This window comes from Bombyx mori, chromosome 2 (assembly GCF_030269925.1).
Source record: "Bombyx mori chromosome 2, ASM3026992v2".
NCBI lineage: Eukaryota > Metazoa > Arthropoda > Insecta > Lepidoptera > Bombycidae > Bombyx > Bombyx mori.
This window is the reverse complement of record NC_085108.1, coordinates 3878766-3902134: the sequence shown is the minus strand read 5'-3', so window position 1 is coordinate 3902134 and position 23369 is coordinate 3878766. Positions and strand designations below refer to the sequence as shown.

At 37.1% G+C, this 23369-nt stretch overlaps 1 protein-coding gene and 1 non-coding gene across 14 annotated transcripts in view; both read right to left on the bottom strand.

Annotated features, from left to right (window-relative positions):
• Positions 1-8008, bottom strand: part of LOC101745407 (bromodomain adjacent to zinc finger domain protein 2B) — a 120711-nt gene extending 112703 nt beyond the window's left edge. For 10 of the 13 annotated variants that reach the window (XM_021352649.3, XM_021352651.3, XM_021352652.3 and 7 more), the window contains exon 1: positions 7634-7893. The gene's annotated coding sequence lies outside the window, so the exon portion shown is untranslated. Of the gene's footprint in view, positions 1-7274 lie in introns of all 13 variants that reach the window. The other 3 variants (XM_062672582.1, XM_062672591.1, XM_062672575.1) reach the window with 2 other exon arrangements.
• Positions 8009-12904: 4896 nt separating this feature from the next.
• Mir2808b (microRNA mir-2808b) lies at positions 12905-12982 on the bottom strand. Its single transcript, NR_107422.1, has one exon. It is a non-coding gene; the product is annotated as a microRNA mir-2808b (primary transcript).
• Positions 12983-23369: the final 10387 nt, after the last annotated feature.

Genomic DNA, 23369 nt, shown 5'->3' with positions numbered 1-23369 from the left:
TGAAGGGTGGGGCAGCCGTTGTAACTATACTTGAGACCTTAGAACTTATATCTCGAGGTGGGTGGCGCATTTACGTTGTAGATGTCTATGGGCTCCAGTAACCACTTAACACCAGGTGGGCTGTGAGCTCGTTCACCCATCTAAGCAATAAAAAAAAAACATTATTATTTCTCACCCCCACAAAGAATCTCATCATTAACGCCCCCGCAACTGGTGTAATAAGTCCAACATTCCTAAAAATATTAGCGTATCCATTAAGTACATGTATTTTCTACACGGATACCAAGTTTTAAGTCAATCGGATGCATGGTTTAGTAGTTATAACGGAACATCCGTAAAAACCACTAGATTTACATCTCTATATATAAAAATGAATTGCTGTTCGTTAGTCTCGCTAAAACTCGAGAACGGCCGAACCCATTTGGCTAATTTTGGTCTACATTTGGCTAAAGGTAGATAATTATGAAAATGCTCAGAATTAAATAAAAATAACAATTTTGTTTTCTTTTTGATGTGTCCCCCCCCCCGTCGGACGGATTCCTTTCGTTTGTTTTAAGTTTATTTTATACAAAAGTTTAGGTCTTTTATTTATCGATTGAGGCACTACGAAGTCTCCCGGGTCAGCTAGTATTATTATAGATATGGGTCCACGGGGTCATTTAGTCGTATTATGGTTGCGAAATAGTAATTCGTTTTTAGCGGATCGCGATTTCGATCCGGTGGTAGATTCAGTGAAGCACTGCTCTTGCTAGGGCTAATGTTGGCGAATTCGCCAGGCTGACCTCCGTGAGCTCGAGGATAGCCCTCGAGATTAACTACTACTACTAACTAGCAATAGGTAAGCAAAAAAAAAGGAATTAGTTCCGCTATGAAAGGGTAGGAATTACGATTATAAAGTACAATTTACACTTTGATATCCTGTTTCACATTGAAATGCCTAATATAGGCATCAGTAACATTAAGTGGACCTTCCGTTCATACGTTCTACGAATAAAATAAAATTTGTACCCTCTTTTTTTTCCTACCTATGCTGATAGCCTTGAGAGCCTATTTCAGCTTCACCCTAATATGTAGGTGAGCTCACGGGGTTCAAGGCAGAAGTGTTGCTAACACTGGCCCCAGGCAAGAGCAGTGCTTCGCAGAATCTACCACCGCATCGGAAACGCGACCCACTGAGAAGATCCGGCGAGAAACTCAGTGGACTGTGTCTGTGGGTTAATTCGCTCGTCGAGCCCTTCATCGCAAGCGACGGGTTCGACGAGGACGGTGACCGGTGCTTGTGGTACCTAAAAGCACCGTGGATCGGGAGGATTCGTAATGACGACCCTCTTTGTAATTTGCTATTATTTACTTTCACGAAAGGGCGTCGGATTTTACCATGAAATGCTTCCGATAAGCAACTCAAGAAACAGCGAAGAGTCAATAATGAAGGATGTTATTAGATATGAAACGATTATCTCTTTACGATTACGAATATACGCTATTATCGATTAAAGAACACAAGATTTATTACGATAAAGTAAATAAATGAGATAACTAATAATTAAGATTATTATATTACTGTTTAGAGAAGAACATTCTTTTCACTTTTCTGCCGGACAACTTCTTACTTTTCCGGTCATATTTAATCGCTAGATTATCGCAATTAACGAGTACAATTAATCGTTAACCCTCAATTGGTATTAATCGTAATGCCTTTATTACTACTAAATTACTATATCGAGCAGATAGTAAATAGAAGTTGCACTTCCGTCTCCTCTTATAATAAACCTAAACATAGATTAGGTAGCGTATTTTGTATTGTAAAATATTTCTGGCATACCTAGTTGAAAAAAAATATACTACGTGTCATTTTCGCTGTAAATACTTCAATAACCTATATTTATACTAATCTATACTTCTACTTAGTCTGGCCATAAATACTGTTACAATTAAAAATAAACAAAATATTACATTTGAATTTGGAATCTGTCATTTTTATATGATTGCTCATTGAGTTTTCTCATTTTGGCGCCAATACATTGTACAATATTTTGCGATATTAAAATGGAGTGGGGTGATAAAGAGAACCGAATCGCTGTGATTGCATTACACAAAGTAGGTATGGAGCCAAATGCAATTTTTAAAACTCTCCGTACGCTTGGTATTAGTAAAATGTTTGTGTACCGGGTTATTAATAGGTGCAATGAGACCTCCTCTGTTTGTGACAGAAAAAGATCTGGCCGTCCACGTAGTGTTCGTACGAAAAAGGTGGTCAAAGCAGGAAGGGAAAGAATTCGAAGAAATCCTGTTCGAAAGCAAAAGATTTTATCTCGGGAGATGAAGATAGCACCTAGAACCATGTCGCGTATTTTAAAAGATGACTTAGGACTTGCAGGCTATAAGAGACGTACTGGTCATTTCTTAACTGATAATTTAAAAGAGAATAGGGTGGTAAAATCGAAACAACTACTGAATCGGTACGCAAAGAGAGGTCATAGAAAAATTTTGTTTACGGATGAGAATTTTTTTACAATTGAGCAACATTTTAACAAACAAAATGACCGTATTTATGCTCAAAGCTCTAAGGAAGCTTCCCAATTAGTCGACAGAGTGCTACGTGGGCACTATCCGACTTCAGTGATGGTTTTTTTTTTTTTTTTTTTTTTTTTTATTGCTTAGATGAGTGGACGAGCTCACAGTCCACCTGGTGTTAAGTGGTTACTGGAGCCCATAGACATCTACAACGTAAATGCGCCACCCATCTTGAGATATAAGTTCTAAGGTCTCAATTATAGTTACAACGGCTGCCCCGCCCTTCAAACCGAAACGCATTACTGCTTCACGGCAGAAATAGGCAGGGTGGTGGTACCTACCCGTGCGGACTCACAAGAGGTCCTACCACCAGTATTGATGGGGTATTAGCTATGAAGGAGTGACTGGGCCATACTTTTGTGAAAAAGGTATCAAAACATTGGCACAAGTGTATCAAGATACCATTCTTGAGAAGGTAGTGAAGCCCCTTAAAAACACCATGTTCAATAATCAAGAATGGTCCTTCCAGCAAGACTCGGCGCCAGGTCATAAAGCTCGGTCTACGCAGTCTTGGTTGGAAACGAACGTTTCGGACTTTATCAGAGCTGAAGACTGGCCGTCGTCTAGTCCCGATCTTAATCCGCTGGATTATGATTTATGGTCAGTTTTAGAGAGTACGGCTTGCTCTAAACGCCATGATAACTTGGAGTCCCTAAAACAATCCGTACGATTGGCAGTGAAAAATTTTCCCATGGAAAGAGTGCGTGCTTCTATTGATAACTGGCCTCAACGTTTAAAGGACTGTATTGCAGCCAATGGAGACCACTTCGAATAAGCTTTTTATACTTTAAATTGTTTTATATTAATGTATTAAACTAACACACTGTAAAAGTAATAAATGTTATTTGCAATAGAATTTTTTTTCCTTTGTCTCAGTATTTATGGCAAGACTAGGTATAGAGATATTTATTGCAAATTCCTAATTTTAAACAGTTACAGCTATTTATTACAAATAATTATTAACATTTTTAACGATTTCCATAAAACAAATTACCGTTTGAACGCATGTGACAATCAGAGATACGGTTATATATATATAAATTTTATTAGCGAGTTCATGTGGTGAAAAAATGTGGTAAAGAATGTGGTAAATAAATTTATGATGTTAAAAACGTTGATACAGGTTTATAAGCGTTCTGTTATTTCAGCGATTTAACGTTATTTTTGCAAAGCACTGCTTATCTGTAATGCTATTTTTAAATAGCACTTATAAATGAGTCGACTATTATCAAAGCCGGCAATCTGACGTTTGGACAATGATTGGTAAATCAGAAAAACGAATTATTGACTTTGTATTCCATTGGCAGTCACAAAACTCTTCGGAACGACATCTTAGATAAATAACAGGTTAACTATTAACCTTTATTTAATGCAGGTTTTGAACCGTATTCTTTGAAGGAGACGATTATATTCAAATCAATCTGAATTGAAATCAATAAAAAATTTTTGTCCAAATGCACAGATTGCCACCTTTGATAATAGACGACTCAAATAACAGTTGCAAGATATAGATATAAGCAATAAAATGATTAAAGCACCAACTAATCATATTATTTTATTATATTGAAATACAACGAATTTTTACGGTAAGGAGTTTCTCCAAATTGTGTCTTCTTAACAAGAAACAAATGATCCGTCATTGTTGAAAAAAGAATCGCTCGCCGGATCGAGATAAAATCACACTGACAACCGATGAATCAGCAGTTAAAAGGAAACCCGAACGATTTGTATACGACATTAGTAATTACGTACGCTGAACTCTACGGACGTCAACTTGGCCGGTCGCGTAATAGGCCGTCACTAAAAAGATGACCCATCTCGTCTTTGGAATGCAACGCGACAAATGTTAAATGTAACTCGGTAGTTCGTCGTGTGATACGCTGTATACTCAACGTCACGTATTAGGATTATCTGTGTACTGGTTTGAAGTACGTCTAGGTAATTTGAGGTTCGCGAGGCGCGTCGCCAATGCATTTATTTCATGCTCAACGCTTTCGTATCCGCTATATGGCGCTACCTTCGATATCTATACATTAATACGTGAAGCAAAAACTTTGTATCCCTTTTTACGAAAATTGCGCGGATGGAGGCGTATGAAATTTTCCACACTTATAGAGAATATAGAGAAGAAGTGCACAATGCTAATTTTTTTTTTAAATAATGCATAAAAGATACATTAAATCAATAAAGAAAGCATTGCACACACTACAGACCATGTATTTGACGCACACACGCATGCATACTATTTATTGTCAAACTTTTGTTCTTGACGTCTGTTGTCAAATTGAGAATAGATTAAATATTGTTTGTCTTTGTTAATATTTTTTATAGTGTAGTCTTGGCGAAATTTGTGATTATAGAAGTATAAAATACAATCATAATAGTGTACAAACTTACAATTCCAATTAATTATAGTCGAATTTCGACTACTGCGGGACCTCTAGTTCATTTTATTTTTCATATTTAAAGCGTTCATACGAGATTGAAGTATAAAATACAATTAAAATACATTTTTATTCATGCAAATTTTAATTATGAATGTAAGAAACGGTCGTAAGTGTATAATTTGAAAAGAGACCTTGTTTTTTTTTTTAAATTCAAACAAGGACACACCTTAACCGTAACAGTCGATCGATTTACTTTTGATTCGATTTTAATAATCAAAATTCGAATTTTATTTGAACAGTGATGTGAACTCGTGGACTCATTCAATGAGGTTAATGGGTTTATCTGAATGATGTAATGTTTTATCGTAACAATGTTTTCAAAATTAATTACTTAATCAACCTATAATAATATTTGTTTCTGAATGAAAGATAGCTTTGTTTATTGTTTATTTACTTGAAGGCAATGGCATTTTTTCGGAGCTGTTTTTCAGAATTTATCGGTATAAAGCAATAGGGAAGCGACTTTTTTTTATACCAATTTGTATCGATAAGTAAATTAAGCATTTAACGTATTATGCTTACGAAAGCCAACTCAACATTCTTTTTTTTATTTTTTATTGCTTAGATGGGTGGACGAGCTCACAGCCCACCTGGTGTTAAGTGGTTATTAGAGCCCATATACATCTATCTACAAAGTAAATGCGCCACCCACCTTGAGATATAAGTTCTAAGGTCTCAATATAGTTACAACGGCTGCCTCACCCTTCAAACCGAAACGCATTACTGCTTCACGGCAGAAATAATTCGTCAATCTTTAAGTTTTTTTAGGTTGGTAGTATCCGTGGTAGCGATAAAGCCCTTTTTAGTTGCTCCAGGACAGATTGGCGAGTTCGGGCTCAGCCAGGAGGTCAGAGATTCGGTAACAGCTGCCCGAGAGTCTCCGAAGGACACCAGACAGCCCTAGAAAGGTTGCTACGCGAATGAATCTACTATAGCAGTATCGCGACCCGCTTTGAAGATCCGCCGAGAAACTCAGCGGGCAAATGTTACGAGTTAGGTTTTACAAGGACAAGGAGCTTTAACCAGGGTCGCTATGCTTGCTCCTAGTCCTAGAGCAGTAGGCGTCTAATAATTGGTTTAATGGATCGGATAAATCTGTAAGCACATGTATATTAGGGTAGCAGAACTTCTGCTCCAATAATAATATTTCAAATTGACTAAAGTTATAGCATTTAGTTATAATAAATACATTTAAAACATTCTTGATGGCATTTGAGTAAAATATAAACGAAATAAAACAATAAATTCGTTAAGGAAACATAAACAAGGAAAAAAAACCATAAAGTTTACGTCAAAATTACCTGATTCATATCAAACCAACAAAATGTCTATGATATTTTGAGGTACAGGGGCAAATTTAAAACGAGACCGCCATTGTTGTCTACGAAAACAAGACTATAATAAGCCTCCATATTATTAAGAAACAAGCTAATACTTTTAATATGTTAAAATTGATACCAAAAAAAAAACGGATAGTGGCAATGACTGTTATATCAAATGCTCACGTGTTAAGAATCCTTTACTTAAATTTTGTTATCATATTTCTTAGTATTTACGTGGTCATGACGTTCTGTGAATTTAACGGTATTGTTGAAAATTCATATTTGCATGAGTAAGTAGGAGAAGGTATTCGACTTCAATAGTGATCGTGTAATCAGATACATTTGTCACGATTGCAATGTTTAAGAGAAATAGGTCGCACGCATATTGCATATTTACTGTTTCAAATGATTGTTGAAAATGTTTAATGACACAAAAAAAAAACCGATTAAAAATCGAACTATATGGCTAGCCACAATTCCAGATCTATCAAATAATTTCAATGCACAAGGTTAATTACAAAATAAACAACTTCATTTATTCAAATGAGGTTAACATTTACATTACGTTATTTAATTAAATAATTGTTAAATTAGTCCGTTGATATTTGACAAATTTTACATAATATGATAACACGTTTATAAAATTTCTAAATTTTATATTTGTTTGTAGTAGTACGCTTTCAATTGCGTTTATATGCACATTATTTTGTTTTAATGTTATTTTTCTTGTCAAGTTTTTTTTTTACAGCTTTCAGTTGATATCAGTTGCATAGCGTGATTTACCAATGCATTAAGCAACGCGCTACTGCATACACCTGGCAGGTCTATTTATAGGAACGTTCTCAACAACATAATATACGTTAGATAGATTAATTTTTTTCAATCAAAATTATAGCCTGACGTTATTTAACGTTAGTAAATAAATTATTACCTGTAGTTCGATATCAATATTCAACTTTCGCACGGTCCGTATTTGCAATTCTAATCTTTTCACGATAAAAACCAAAACTCATGTACGGCTATGTTGAGCAACACACATAATTCAGAACGTCCTATTCAATTAATACACTTCAGACACAAGTGGTAACGGACATTTAAAACGAACCAAAAGGTTTTTGGTTTGGTATTCGAGAACGCGTGTAGCCAGCGGCGAGAGTTCAACACTAAAATTATTGATTTGGTGGCGTTACAAAACAACAAAAGATATAAAACGGGCCGGCTGCACACCCCCGCGCTCACCGAATCGATCAGAATGATAATTGTCGCGCACAAAGACTAGTGACTACTCACCTAGACAGTCAGAATGCACACACACATTAAAACAAACAACACAGAATAGATACATCAACAATGTTCCTTTATCACAACGTTCCGGCACTGTATTCGAGTACTTTAACACTTGTTTATTGTATTTCAGATGGTTTTTATTGTTAATTAGTACGAATTAATGGCGATTTGTGGATGGAGACGCGAGCGTTTCGACGACCGCTGGCAAGATGGCTCCTCGTATGCCGCGCGGCGACCCCCCTCCCGCGCGCACCGCGTACGTGCAATGAAAGATAGGTGCTCGGCTCACAGGATATACTCAGAACGAAGATCGCTCTACAGATAAATCTTATGATCGCTCGCGCTTCAGATTTTTTTAGTTTCAACAGACATGTTACTAAGCCATTTTATGTGTGTTTTTTATTTTTTATAATTTTCGAATGAAATCTAATTGAGGATACAACTTTTGATTTGTTGTTTATTGCATTTTAGAACAATCAGTTGCTTTTCTATTTTACATTATTAACTTTAACAAAATTACTTTGTAAGCTACATGTTGTCGTTTATATACTTAAAATTTGTAAAAGTTACTAATTCCGCGAAATGTTGATCTTAAATATCTCGAGATTAGCCCCGCGATACTGAGCGCGTGTACTCCAAGCACAGTTCTTTCCCTTCACACCGCTTTGCCCGTGGATCCCCCCGTCCCCCTGTCCTCTGCCTACCGACCTCTTATATACTGCTCTCTTTAGAAAAAAAACACCAATTTCCCAAATTCCCGAAGCGGGCCGCGTTCGCTCGCAGACCTAAGATGGCCGACGGCTTCCATTTTGATCGCAGATTACGAACCAAAGCCTGACCGAGGTCGCGTCCAGCCGACAACGAACGCTTCATAAACGTATCGCACACGTTTTTAGGCTAATTTTTCGCGTTCAATGCGACGGTGATATCATTTGGACGTTATAGGTTACAAGATGGCCGTTGTAACGCCGTCGGTTAGTCTTCGGATCCGGTTGTTGTATTGATTGAACCCCTCTCCGGGGTTGAAAGAAAGTCCGAGTTTAAATAGCGCGTGTTAAAATGTAGCGAGCGTTAAAGTCGATGGTTTTGTCTCTTTCGTGGCACCTACCTGTACAGTTTGCCGCATAACTAATGTTTATAGTTCGGTTCGTACACTCGAATCTTTTGTGCGAAATCTCTGTGAACGGGAAACAATAATGTTGAGATAAGAATTGCCAATTCAAACATTGTTGCGTTTCATGTTCATAATTGTTTTTTGTTTTTGTTGTAAAATTTTAAGATTTCGATTGTGAAGACCTAGTTCGTTGCACTATTGCCATCCGCATAATTAAATATTTGCTGATTCAGCCCAAACGAAATGCTATGTAATTGAAATGCTAAAAATTACCTACCTACTTAGTGTTTTTAATCAGATACAAACAAAAAGAATGAAGTATTTACCCAGAAATTCTGGTTTTTTACATTTTTAAACGTAGGTCCGACACGGTCAATGGCCAAAGCACAAAGATAGAGTGCCTTTACTTGACTGGTAGAGAACACCTTATGCATTATGTTCGTCACTTTCTTTTTTATTACCCTTGTTGACAGACGAGTATACAGCCCACCTGATGGTGAGTGGTTACCGTCGCCCATAGACGACTGACTACCGAGCCAAGCCGCTGCCTAACGAGGACTTCAATGTTTTAATTAATCTCCTTTTCGTTATTATCTTTTTATTTGCAAATTCTTCCTGCTCCAGCTTAATTACCATCTCATTTTACTGTGTTTTTAGTTTTTTTTTTTTCTTTTTTTTTTATAGCCCTGGTGAGTGGTTACCGTCGCCCATGGACTTTAGCAATGCCAGGGGCAGAGCCAAGCCGCTGCCTACCGCTTAATACTCTCCACAAGCCTCGTTTGAAGAAGGACATGTCATAGCGCTCGGGAAACACCGTGGAGGGGAGCTCATTCCATAGCCGGATGGTACGTGGCAAAAAAGACCTCTGGAAACGCACTGTGGACGACTGCAATGGCTCCAGGTAGTATGGATGAACTCTACTCCGGTGGCGGGCGGTGAGATGGTAAAAACGAGATGACGGTATCATCTCGAACAATTCCTCAGAGCACTCCCCATGGAACATACGGGACATACATTTATATTTACCTACCTATGCTGATGCTACCTATGATGCCTTTGGTGGCTATATCAGCGTTACCTTAGCGTGTAGGTGAGCTCTCGGCGCTCAAACCGGAGGTGTTGCTAGCACTGACCCTAGCAAGAGCAGTGCTTCGCAGAATCTAACACCGGATCGGAAACGCGACCCACTGAGAAGATCCGGCGAGAAACTCAGTGGGCTGACAGGCTTCGGTAGCAATTTAATACCCACCATATGGGCCGTAAGCTCGTTCACTTGTCGTTGCAATAAATAAAAATTGTTTACACGTAACGGCTGTACATAAATACTGACTGATGTGGTATATGAGTCGACTATTATCAAAGCCGGCAATGTGACTTTTGGACAATTATTGGTAAATCAGAAAAACGAATTATTGACTTTGTATTCCATTGGCAGTCACAAAACTCTTCTGAACGACATCTTAGATAAATAACAGGTTAAGTATTAACCTTTATTTAATGCAGGTTTTGAACCGATTATATTCAAATCAATCTGTATTGACATATCAATAACATTTTTTTGTCCAAATGCACAGATTGCCACCTTTGTTAATAGACGACTCATATAAAACAGATATTGATGTTGTTTAAACGGGTCTGTATACAGATTTGAAATGGTAATTAAAACAAATACATACTATTTTCTTCAGTTAGCACTATACGGAGGGAGAGAGTATAATTTATTGCACACGAAAACACTATTAACATTGAAAAACAAACACAGTTTTTTTTTTATTGCCCTTGTAGGCAGACGAGCATACGGCCCACCTGATGGTGAGTGGTTACCGTCGCCCATGGACTTCAGCAATGCCAGGGGCAGAGCCAAGCCGCTGCCTACCCCTTAATACTCTCCACAAGCCTCGTTTGAAGAAGGACATGTCATAGCGCTCGGGAAACACCGTGGAGGGGAGCTCATTCCATAGCCGGATGGTACGTGGCAAAAAAAATCTCTGGAAACGCACTGTGGAGTGCAAGATCTCTGGAAACACAATTTAACAATAATCAAGCTTCTCTGAAGAATCGAATGCAGAGGTGAGGTGATCCGACAAAGGAAGAAAGAAGATTAAGCCGTAAAATTAGCTTACATTTCTCACATTAATTTTCAAATGGCAGCCAGTTTGTCGATACTGGCCTACTTCAAATACAAACAGTATATATTTAGTCGAAAATGAAAGTCAGTGCGTGGTGATACATCAAATGACACACGTCAAGTGTTCTAACCCACAGACACAGCCCACTGAGTTTCTCGCCGGATCTTTTCAGTGGGTCGCGTTTCCGATCCGGTGGTAGATTTTGCGAAGCACTGCTCTTGCTAGGGCCAGTGTTAGCAACGTGAGCTCACCTACACGTCAAGGAAGAAGCAGAAATAGCCTCTCATCTCAAGGCTATCAGCATAGATTGAAAAAAAAAGTCAAGCGAACGATCAAAAAAACAATTGCAGACTTTCTACAATTAACGAGTCTTATTAAATACTAGCGGCCCGCTCCGGCTCCGCTCGGGTCAACAAAAATTTCATGGATATTTGTCGTTGTTTTATTTTTTTAAATAAAGGAACATTTATTGCGGAATAACTATAATATGTAGTTAGAAATATGCTGTCGAGACACTTTTCGTAAATAATAATGTGTTCTACAAAGTCGTAGTAGGCACATTATTTTATTCTATCATCAATAGTTTTCGCAGGGCACGCGATGTAAATAATAATAATAATTATTATTAATACTTTATTTCAGTTTTTTTTTTTAAACCATAACATTTTGTTAGTAATAATTACTTATAATCTATGTTAGTAACTTAAAAAATCTAACACATAACTATCATTATATACATTTTATACCATTACATTTTTTTTTTTTTTAATAATATTTTAGGTAATTTTTTTACACCCTTGGTTACATTATTGGAGTTTTAGTAAGGATCCCTAATTTTTTTCAAAAAAGATTATAGCCTATGTCACTCGGGAATAGTGTAGCTTCCAAACAGTGAATATATTTTTCAAATCGGTTCAGTAGTTTCGGAGCCTATTCAATACAAAGAAACAAACAAATCTTTCCTCTTTATAACATTATATATATATTAGTATTAGTATAGCAGTTTTTTTTCTTTATGCTGTTGAGACCTGGACATTGAGAGAGAGTGAGAAAAAGAGGATAGATGCTCTCGAAATGTGTTGCTGGAGAAGAATGCTGCAAATATCGTGGACGGAGTTCAGAACAAATCAGTCAATTCTACAGGAACTCGGCATCAAGCAGCGTCTATCCTCCATCGTTCAGGGTCGCACTCTCACTTTCTTCGGGCATGTGTCGCGACGGAGTGACGACTCAGTTGAGCGCCTTGTGGTGCAGGGCATGATTGAGGGTACAAGACCGCGCGGCAGATCACCGTTACGATGGACCGACCAAATAAAGGCAGCTCTAAACGGTCCCGTTAACGAGTGCACAAGAAGGGCCGCGATACGCGAGGAATGGCAACGTCTGATGAAACGCACCACCATGACCACTCTGCCAAGAGTGTATACGACTGATAAGAAGGAAGAATAGAAGTATAGATTAGTATAGACAACAATTGGCAGAGCAAGCGTCTAGGCTGGTTCGGCAAGTATGTATAGTATGATGCGCGTCGGAAGGTACTCTGAACTCACAAGCTGCCGGAAACTCAGATCGTTCACGCCTATACTATACAACGCGTTGCAGAGAGATATGTTATATAATTACGACGGACATGTTATACGCGCTGGAGTTAAACGCACTATTTATAAGATAGGCAGTTCTATTTTCTAGATTGCGATTTTTCTAAAGGTTGGGTGGACGAGCTCACAGCCCACCTGGTGTTAAATGGTTACTGGAGCCCATAGACATCTACAACGTAAATGCGCCACCCACCTTGAGATATAAGTTCTAAGGTCTCAGTATAGTTACAACGGCTACCCCACCCTTCGAACCGAAACGCATTACTGCTTCACGGCGGAAATAGGCGGGGTGGTGGTACCTACCCGTGCGGACTCCCAAGAGGTCCTACCACCAGTTATTACGCAAATTATAATTTTGTACATAATAATATATTTCTCACAGTTCGGGTATTTATCAAGCATAATGAGTTTCTCGTCGGATCTATTCAGTGGGGCGCGTTTCTGATCCGATGGTAGATTCTACGAAGCACTAACTAGCCGAGATTACCAGCATCGGTAGCCAAAAAAAAAGATATTTCAAACCTTACGTCATTATGAGTTTGGTTGAAGATTACGACAGCTTCAAGGCTGTCTAGTGTAGCATCTAATTGAAGCACCCATCTGTGTCGCGGAAGACTAATAAGGGCTTGATTAGAGAATGGGCATTCTTTGACTATTAAACCAGCATAATGCGATCCACAAGTGGCATTTACGAGCGTGTATTGTGAACCCGTGCTGGTGGGCTCTACCGTCTAGCCTATTTCTGCGGCGATTGAAATATACCAATACAGATAAGATTTTAATCAGTCTCAAGGAAGACGTTAAAAATTACGCTGTGTCCTTCGCGACCTCAGGCCTTCAGTAACAATTTAAAACTTAATGTCTATAATTATGAGTATTCTGCCAACTTAGTTCAAAAAAAGAGAGAATAAGAAGCATAAAAGAGAGCACTGGATATAATAATAAAATCTGTAACTATACTTGAGACCTTAGAACTTATATCTCAAGGTGGGTGGCGCATTTACGTTGTAGGCGTCTAAGGGCTCCAGTAACCACTTAACACCAGGTGGGCTGTGAGCTCGTCCACCCATCTAAGCAATAAAAAAATGCATGTGTTTTAAGTACGTATATACTTAGAAAAAACCTGGCGAGTTTTTAGGGAGGCTATGCTCCCATCGTGTGGTGCGATTCTCGTACACCGCACAATCCATCTATTCGATTATATTATTATTATTTTTTGTGTTTTTTTTTTGCTTAGTAGGGTGGACGAGCTCACAGCCCACCTGGTGTTAAGTGGTTACTGGAGCCCATAGACATCTACAACGTAAATGCGCCACCCACCTTGAGATATAAGTTCTAAGGTCTCAAGTATAGTTATAACGGCTGCCCCACCCTTCAAACCGAAACGCATTACTGCTTCACAACAGAAATAGGCAGGGCGGTGGTACCTACCCGCGCGGTCCTACCACCAGTAATACCAGTTAATCGAACGATTAATAATCGAATGCAATTAAAAAATATTTTTGATCATTACTACCGAAGGCAAAGGCAATCAAAATCGAGTAATCGTTTTTAGAGCCACAAAACAAGAATCGATATTATAATAAGCGTATAAGAGACAGTGTCCATTTTACCCGGTACAGAGGTGAAACACGACGTCCTCCATAAATATTGATTTTACGAGCCCCGCAGCGACCGCTCACAGGGCTGCCCCAAAACTATTTAAACAATTCTATATATGAATAAATTACGCGTGCGCGTCTGTGTGCTTGTACAGTATTTATTGTTTAATTGGATTATTATGAATTACCATAAATATATAGGGTATTTTATAATAAATTTCAAAATATTTACATGATTGATATTTAAAATTTATAGTATTTCAATTTTTTTTTTTTTTTCAATTTACACTACTATCTGAGTCGACTATTATCAAAGCCGGCAATGTGACTTTTGGACAATTATTGGTAAATCAGAAAAACGAATTATTGACTTTGTATTCCATTGGCAGTCACAAAACTCTTCTGAACGACATCTTAGATAAATAACAGTTTAAGTATTAACCTTTATTTAATGCAGGTTTTGAACCGTATTCTTTGAAGGAGACGATTATATTCAAATCAATCTGTATTGACATATCAATAACACTTTTTTGTCCAAATGCACAGATTGCCACCTTTGATAATAGACGATTCATCTATCATAATCAGTTTAAATAGGTGTCCACTGCTGGAGATAATTACCGGAGCTGCCCGCGTCCGTCGAATTCGAATTCGTGGTTTAATGAAACCGAACTGATATAAATTCAGTACAGTGTGCTTAGTGCGGTTTTTTAACGTTCACGATAGCGTAAAAGTTATCCTAATTTTGTATTCAGTTGGAACAGCGCCCCTAACGACAAACGTACCTAAGCGATCCCATTCCGTCTGGTGTAGTGGTAAGTGACATGGTCACTACACAAGGGGGTCGCGGGTTCGAATCCCGCCAAGGGAAGATATTTGTATGATAAATATAAATGTCTTTTCCAGGGTTATGGATGTATCTTAAATATATATAGGTGTATAATAAAAATCTTACATTTATTTCCGCTATTTGGTACTCGTAACACAAGTTCTTTACGAACTTACCACGGGACCAGTTAGCGTGGCGTGATTGTTGCTAAATATTTATTTATTTATTATTTATTATTCCATACAAGTATGATATAACTTTTACGCTATCGAGAACGTTAAAAAACTCGCACTAAGCACACTGATTGTGTCTGCGTATGTATGTATAAAAGCTAGCTTAGCCATCAGTTTTTTTCTATCATCAAACAAAGATTTAGAGTAAGTATTTTATGTTGTAAAAAGTCGAAAGAGAAAATCAAAATTGAATAAATATGATATCTATACTAATATTATAAAGAGGAAAGATTTGTTTGTTTGTAATTATTTTTTTAATATTATAAAGAGGAAAGATTTGTTTATTTGTTTGTTTCGAATAGGCTCCGAAACTACTGGACCGATTTGAAAAATTCTTTTTCCATTAGAAGCCGACATTGTCCCTGATGAACATAGGCTAATTTTTTTTAATTTTTTTTTATTTTATTTTTTTGGTTTCATGTGTGTTTTAATGTTTCCGAAGCGAAGCGAGGGCGGGTCGCTAGTAATATAATATATTTATTACAGTATAAACAAAAGTATAATATACGAAAAATATAAGTTTAAGAAGAAAATAAAATAAAAATGAGCATCGCAACCCTAAACCGCAGAGTTAAGCCCACAGGGATGTCACACGTCTGAGGGGCAATGATATATGAGAAAGGGACGCCATCACTTTCACCGTAGTTGAGAAAGAGACAACCACAACTGTCTGACATCTGCTTAACATTTCATTTTTATTTACCGTTCGCTTTTCGTGTTTTATGATGAATGCCCATAGTTTTTAATTGCCCACTTGTAAACTAAAGTTAGTCATTACATTATAATATTTCGAACGGAAACTCTAAGCTATGGTTTAGGATAAAATTATTGTATGTCTATAAATATATTGTAGCTGTCGTAATTTGAAACGAATTACAAGTCTAATTGCCTCAGCAAGCAGACGCACTACGCCAAATTATTGTTTATCTGCAACGCGGGACGCCAGTAATGGCTGCTACGGCGGTTGTCTCAAGTTTGGCTGTAAAAACGACGCTGTGATAGTTCAATCCTCAATATCACCTCAAAACACAAACAAATGAAGTTATGATCCGGCTATTTTATCAGTCGCTACAAAAAGTATTGACACAGTCTTAGGCCTACATATGATGATACGATACAGTATGATATTTAAGTCTCGTGATTGTAAATTAAATTAATAGGTACCAGCGAAATATAAGTCCGGGTTCGTTACGAAGGTAGTCCTTTATTTTGTTTAAAACTTTCCCGATATTTTGGCTCTCTTCATCATCCAGGTCATTTTAAATTTCACAAAATTAATTAATAAAAATTAGTACCGCGAAAATCAGACAATACAATGTCACGAGAATGACAGGTTCCAAATTTAAATGATTTTTTAATTATTTATTAAAACTGTTTGGCCAGTTTGTGTTTTCATATTAATATTAGTGCACTCAGTTTCAGTTTGGAAGAGAAATACATTTTATTTATTTGCGATGAGAAGTTCAAGCCGTCAAGCAATTCCTTTGCAACTAACACTTTTTAAGTGCAGACATAAATCATAATGCCTAGACAAGCGATCATCAAAAACACGAGCTCTTTTCAGAAATAATAGGCTTAAACGGTACAAACCTTGACATTACCTGATTAGTGTATTTAAATCGTTCGTATGTCTAACATAATTTAAACATTTGATCATGTTCTCTTCGATTTTCACGAGGTGGAGGCATCATACTAAAATTACTACATTTACGATTTAAACTCACATTTATGTATTTTATTTCACGATTTCCAACGTTTTCTATATAAATAACGCGGTCCTGGATGAGCAAAGTGATATTCTACAACGCGTGAAAGCTGTATTAACCGTCTAATTAATTAATTATGTATGAAAACACTGAAAATCATTTTTTTTTTCTATTTTACAGTTATTTAATTTAATAACACGAAATCACATTTGAAGGAAACAGCCGCCATCTGTTGGTGATTTTAAATAAAACAAAAAAGTTTTAAAATTCCATTAATAGAGGGCGCGATAGTTTAATACTCTGTCTTATGCATGGATAGATGGCGCTTAACGTATTTTTCAAATGAGTTTCGAAAAACAGTTCTTTTAATTTGAACACGTACTAGCAGATGTCACTAGTTTGCACCAAATTTCCCACAAAAATCATCACCCCAAAAAAGGTATCTATCATATCATGAATTTTCATCATAACAAACACGACATATGGAATTTTGAGCACCAATGAGTCTACGAATCGACTGGTTTGTGGACCCGAGAATGACACAAGCAATTAAATTTATTTAATTATTACAATTTACCCCAAAAAAATGCACTGTGTTCCATTCTTTCCGAGATGAAAATTGTTACGAAACAATTCTAGTCAGAGTGGTCCACTGGTATAACGATGGCGTTCTGACAGCAAAGTATACTAACAAGGACGATGAAATTAATTATCTCTGGCTATGACATTTGCTGGATAGGTAGAAACGAGAACAAGGAGTTGGTAGTCACATTCCCTGCGCCTTTCAGGAGTTTCATACGTTCTTGTATCCAAACCTTGAGTTATTTGATAAGCAAGCCGGACTCCAAACTCATACGTCAAGATTTTCCTAAACGGCATTGTCATTCTGATTAATCAATATTTTGCTTTACAAACTTGCAAGGTCGCAATAGATTTAAACAAAAAAGTCATCATCTCTCTTTTTTTCTTATTGAATATTTACTGGTGGCCCGGAGGCCTTTCCAGTTTCACCAGGACAAGTGGGCGAGCAAAGGCTCAGCCAGAAGGAAGGAGGAATCTCTCCATGTTATGACTAACTTTTTTGCGTGGTGCGTCACCTTATAACTGCTTTCTAGCTAGAAAAAGTAGCGCTTCTAATGTTCAATAAGTTTATCAGGATTCAACCATTAGTTTTTGAGTTATCCTTAACCAATAATTTAATTGCATTCGATTGCATCAACGATGTTCCGTTATATTCTGTTGAAGTCGGTTTCCTTTTATCAAACAGAATGTCATCTTATAATCCAGAAAAAACCTTTTTTACTGTAGCAACATTTTACTTGGAAACCATTTAACATTGTACACACACGACGCATACTGTTTTTATAGGTACCGCGTCCGTACGATTTGGCGGGAGACGTTGACAGAGTCACGTACTTACATTAGCCAATTCCGGTCATCGTTCTCGTCGAACCCGTCGCTTGCGACGAAGGGCTCGACGAGTAAATTAATCCACAGACACAGCCAACTGAGTTTCTCGCCGGACCTTCTCAGTGTGTCGTGTTTCCGAGCCGGTGGTAGATTCTGCGAAGCACGGCTCTTGCTAGGTTTCGTGTTAGCAATGTCATCAGGTTTGAGCCCCGTGAGCTCACCTACTAGTTAAGGTTACGCTGAAATAGCCTCTCAAGGCTATCAGCTTGGGTAGAATTAAAAAAAAGCCAGCATTAAATGAATTGAAACATAAAAAAAATCACGAAAATATCAGACGTTTATTTCTTGAAGTTTTAGTGTTACTTGGCGCAGGTAGATACAGTATTTTAGTAGAGTATACACAATTAAAGCTACTTTTACGGTTTATTATAACGTTTTTTATTGCCATTTTATTGTAATCGAAGTCTCGGATACCTGAACTACAGTTTCCGTGGCATGGACGGGTAAGGTGTGACTTCGGGCTTATGCTTAAGCTTGAAGACGAAGATAGCAAAAAAAAAAACGAATTGAGGATTCTAATTTAGCTATATTTCATCGACTGGCGGGGATATCCGTGCTTAATAATGAATTTTTGGAGTGACTTTTTTATTAGAATGGCCGCTCCTAGATTGCGACCTTACATATTGTATTTGTCATAGAATAGAATACACTTAAAATTTATGAGAATTTGTAGAAATCTATATATTAATACGTGAAGGAAAAACTTTGTATCCCTTTTTACGAAAATTGCGCGGACGGAGGACTATGAAATATTCCACACTTATAGAGAATATAGAGAAGGAGTGCAGAATGTTATTTTTTTTTTAATTATGCCTAAAAGTACATTAAATCAATAAAAAAACATTACACACACTAAGTACCATGTATTTGACGCAACACGCATGCATACTATTTATTTATTGTCAAACTTTTGTTCTTGACGTCTGTGGTCAAATTGAGAATAGATTAAAATATATTGTTTGTCTTTATTAATACTTTTCTATAGTGTAGTTTTGGCTTTATATATACCTAGTCAGGTCATAAATTCTGTCACATGTTTAATGTAAAATAATTGAAACAAGTTTATTTATTATGGAACCATTCATATACCAAAATGAACTTAACAAAACATAGATTCTTATGACACTAAAGTTTATTCAAAATGACCGTGATTTTGAATACAGGCCTTCAATCTGCGCGGCCAGTCGTCTATCGCAGCACGAACGAGGTCCATGTCAATATCGGCGGCTGCCTTAATCAAGGATGTCTTGAGTGACTCCAAATTGGGATGGGGAGCACGCCTTTTTTTTAATAGATTTATGACCTGGTAACTAAGACCTTTAAGTCATGTCTTATTTTACTTTATATTCTTAATTTTATGAAAAATGATAATATGGAGTGAAATGAAATGAAGATGATTAATTTGAGACATTAATCAACTGGGATGAAATTTAACGAAATGAGATGATATGGGATGAAATATAATCGCAGTAAAATGGTGGTCATTTACTGAGATTTTTTCAGTGGACTTTTTGGAGGAACCCGAGAAGTTACGTCCAGCAGCTTTGTTTCATTTTCCCACATTTGTGCACTTTCACAGATATTAAACAGTTAATAAACCACCGTTATTACACATTTAAACCTGAAGAAACACTAAATAGACAAAATAAAACAAATCACACAACTTCACTCCTCGCGTTCCCGCCAAAAAGTCCTGAGCACGCCTTTTCCTCCAAGTGTTGCCATATCTTGTAATCTAACGGATTCAAATCTGGACTGGAGGAGGGCCAGTCTTCGTGCCGGATGAAGTCGATTTCACGCGCCGCCAGCCAGTCTTGTGTGCTCTTCGCTGTATGAGCTAGCGTCGAATCTTGTTGGAATACCCAGTGCCTGTTATTGAACATGGTATGAGAAACAGGTTCCACAAGGTTCGTCAGGACTGTATTTTGATACACAACTGCATTCGTTTTTACACCTTTCTCACAAAAATGTACCTCTGTTAAGCCCCAATAAGAAACTCCCAACCATAACATGAGCGAGGATGGAAAATGACCTCGTTGGACATGCGGAATACGGTTACTCGCTTCTTATCTACTGTGTGCGTACACCTTATCATTTTGTTTGTTGTAGCTCTCTTCTACGGTAAAAATTTTTTCATCCGAAAAAAGAATTTCCCGATATTTTTTTCCCGCGTACCGCTTCAACAAAGCGCGGCATCTCTTCAGTCTCAGGTCCATTAGACGAGCATTCAAACGATGTCCTGTTTTTCTTCGATATGCCCGAAGCCCTAAGTCTTCATTTAACACCCTTTTCGCCGTGGTTCTGCTTAACTCCATCTGAAGGGCCAACAGTTTCTGCTTACGTTTGGGATTTCTTTGAATTCGCGCCTTCACAGCTTTTATCACTGCTGGAGTCCTAACAGACCGAGGGCGACCACTTCTTGACCTGTCATCTACACTAGAGTCTTCATTGTATCGTTTGATGGTACGATAAACGAATCTTTTGGTTATATTCAAATTTTTCAGTATGTTAAAAATTTGAATTGGCGCGTAACCGCAACGATGCAACGCAATAACTGCAACACGGTCTTCTTTAAGCGTCCACTCCATATTTAAAAATGAGTAAAATTCTAAAAGTATACCGGTAAAATGGGGCGATTAGGGATTGAGAGGCGAATCGGGAAAAAACCGGGAAAATCTTTCGACGCTCAATATAAGTTTTATATTCGTTGCAAAATCTTCCATTTTTTGTAGTTTAATAGTAGAATGTTGAAAGTTCACAAAACAACTCTGAATATGCATGATAATAGCTGCTAACTTATAAAAAATCGCGTTTCAAATTAACTTCCTGTGGTGGTAATTATTTTAGTGCTAGAAACTTTGCTCTCTTTTATTTATTTGATAATAATAGAAGACGACTATGGTTTATAAACGTTATTTAGTGTTTGAACCAGCATATATATTAAAGGTAAGTCTCAGTTGTTATTGGTTTTAATGTATTTGATTAAATAAAAATACATGTAAAAATCTGTTGTTTTTGGGGATATTGGGGACGTTTTAGGTATAAATAACAACGAAAAGGGGGTCAATTGGGATGAGAATACGTGAAATGGAAACGACCTAAGTACAAATAGGTACAGGTTTGTAGGGTTGTCTATGTAGTTATAACAATATTTTTTAAATTTGTTGGTAAAAATCTGGTTTATTCGAAGCGAAATTGGGAATAAGTCTTTAGTTGAAATAGATAAGCAATTTAATATAAGTAAGTCGATTTTGCAGAGACATGTAACAAGATCAATGAAATCTCAAGGTGGACAAAAATGTCTAAGTAATACATAATAAAATATTTAATATTTGTTCAGAGTGGGGGTATTCATCTGATTAATCCATGGAATAACCGACACACCTAATCTCTTAACCCAGATAGAAATATCAGCCCCTTAGTACTTACCAATAACGGAGAAATATAAACCGTTTCTAAGAAAGCCCACTATATATGTTTAAATATATATATATGTATATATATTTGTTGTTAATGCACTGTCGATTGCACCTATAATTGAGGTGATGTCTGCCATGTACTTTTGTCAGTTTTTCAATTTTTTTTATTGATTTTCACTTTGTTGGTGCAACTAAATAAATAAATTAATTAAAACTATATATAAAAATAAAAGTAGTGCCAACCCTAGCAAATTTCTCATTTCGTCCCAATTAACCGCAATTTTCGGGTAAATAGGGATTACACCTATTTTTGCATTTTTTGCTTAAACTGGAATGCTAGTTGCATAATTTTAAATTAGACAACAAAGATGCCCCCAAGACTCAATCATTTTGATCCTGATATAGCATTATATACATCAACAACTACCTTTAAATTGCTCATAAAGTTGGAATTTGTCCCTAATCGCCCCATTTTACGGTACATTTTTATTTTCATGAACAATTCGAAATTCGAATTCAATAAGCTTTTTTGTGGCCAGCATTCTAAAAGAAAAGTTTTTACTGTGTGACAATACTTATGACCTGACTAGTTACAATCATAATTGTGTAAAAACTTACAATTTCAATTAATAAAATTATAGTCGAATTTCGACTATTGCTGGACCTTTATTGAACATAAATGAAGAAAACCGCGACCACTGCCATCTGTCGTCAAGTAGCGTAAGTGCGATGACGTCACAGCGTTTAACATCCAACCGGCTCGGACAAGACTTGCAGTACCGTTGGGTTCAACGGCCGAACTCGCGTTTGTTTACGCGGGAACACGGACCTCAGATGATTTCGTGAATACCTGTGAGATTTTCGAAAAATTCACACACGTACATACCTCGTAAAAATGCAGTTTTTAAACGCAAATTTAACGCTACGCCTTTCCGTATTAACAGTAGGTATAACTGTAGGTTTTTTTTTTAAATAACTTATTCTTATGGGTCTTTGAAGTTTTGAAGTTCATTCTAAAGGTCATGTAGTATTTTGATCATTTTAAGATATTGAAAGTTTTGATGTAACAGTGAGCTATAAAAACGTTAATGGCTTTTTTGACTTGACCACTGCTTTTATTGCTTTATAATTTAATCCTCTTGTGTTTTGGGGCGCGGTTTTTAATTTTTAGGAACAAAACAGTGACTGTAAAGATATACTAACCCGGGAACACTGGGTTTTTTTATTTATTGCTTAGATGGGTGGACGAGCTCACAGCCCACCTGGTGTTAAGTGGTTACTGGAGCCCATAGACATCTACAACGTAAATTCGCCACCCACCTTTAGATATAAGTTCTAAGGTCTCAAGTATAGTTACAACGGCTGACCCGCCCTTCAAACCGAAACGCATTACTGCTTCACGGCAGAAATAGGCAGGGTGGTGGTACCTATCCGCGCGGACTCACAAGAGGTCCTACCACCAGTAATTACGCAAATTATAATTTTGCGGGTTTTTATTTTTATTACACGATGTTATTCCTTCACCGTGGAAGTTAATCGTGAACATTTGTTGAGTACGTATTTCATTAGAAAAAATGGTACCCGCTTGCGGGATTCGAACACCGGTGCATCACTCAACACGAATGCACCGGACGTCTTAT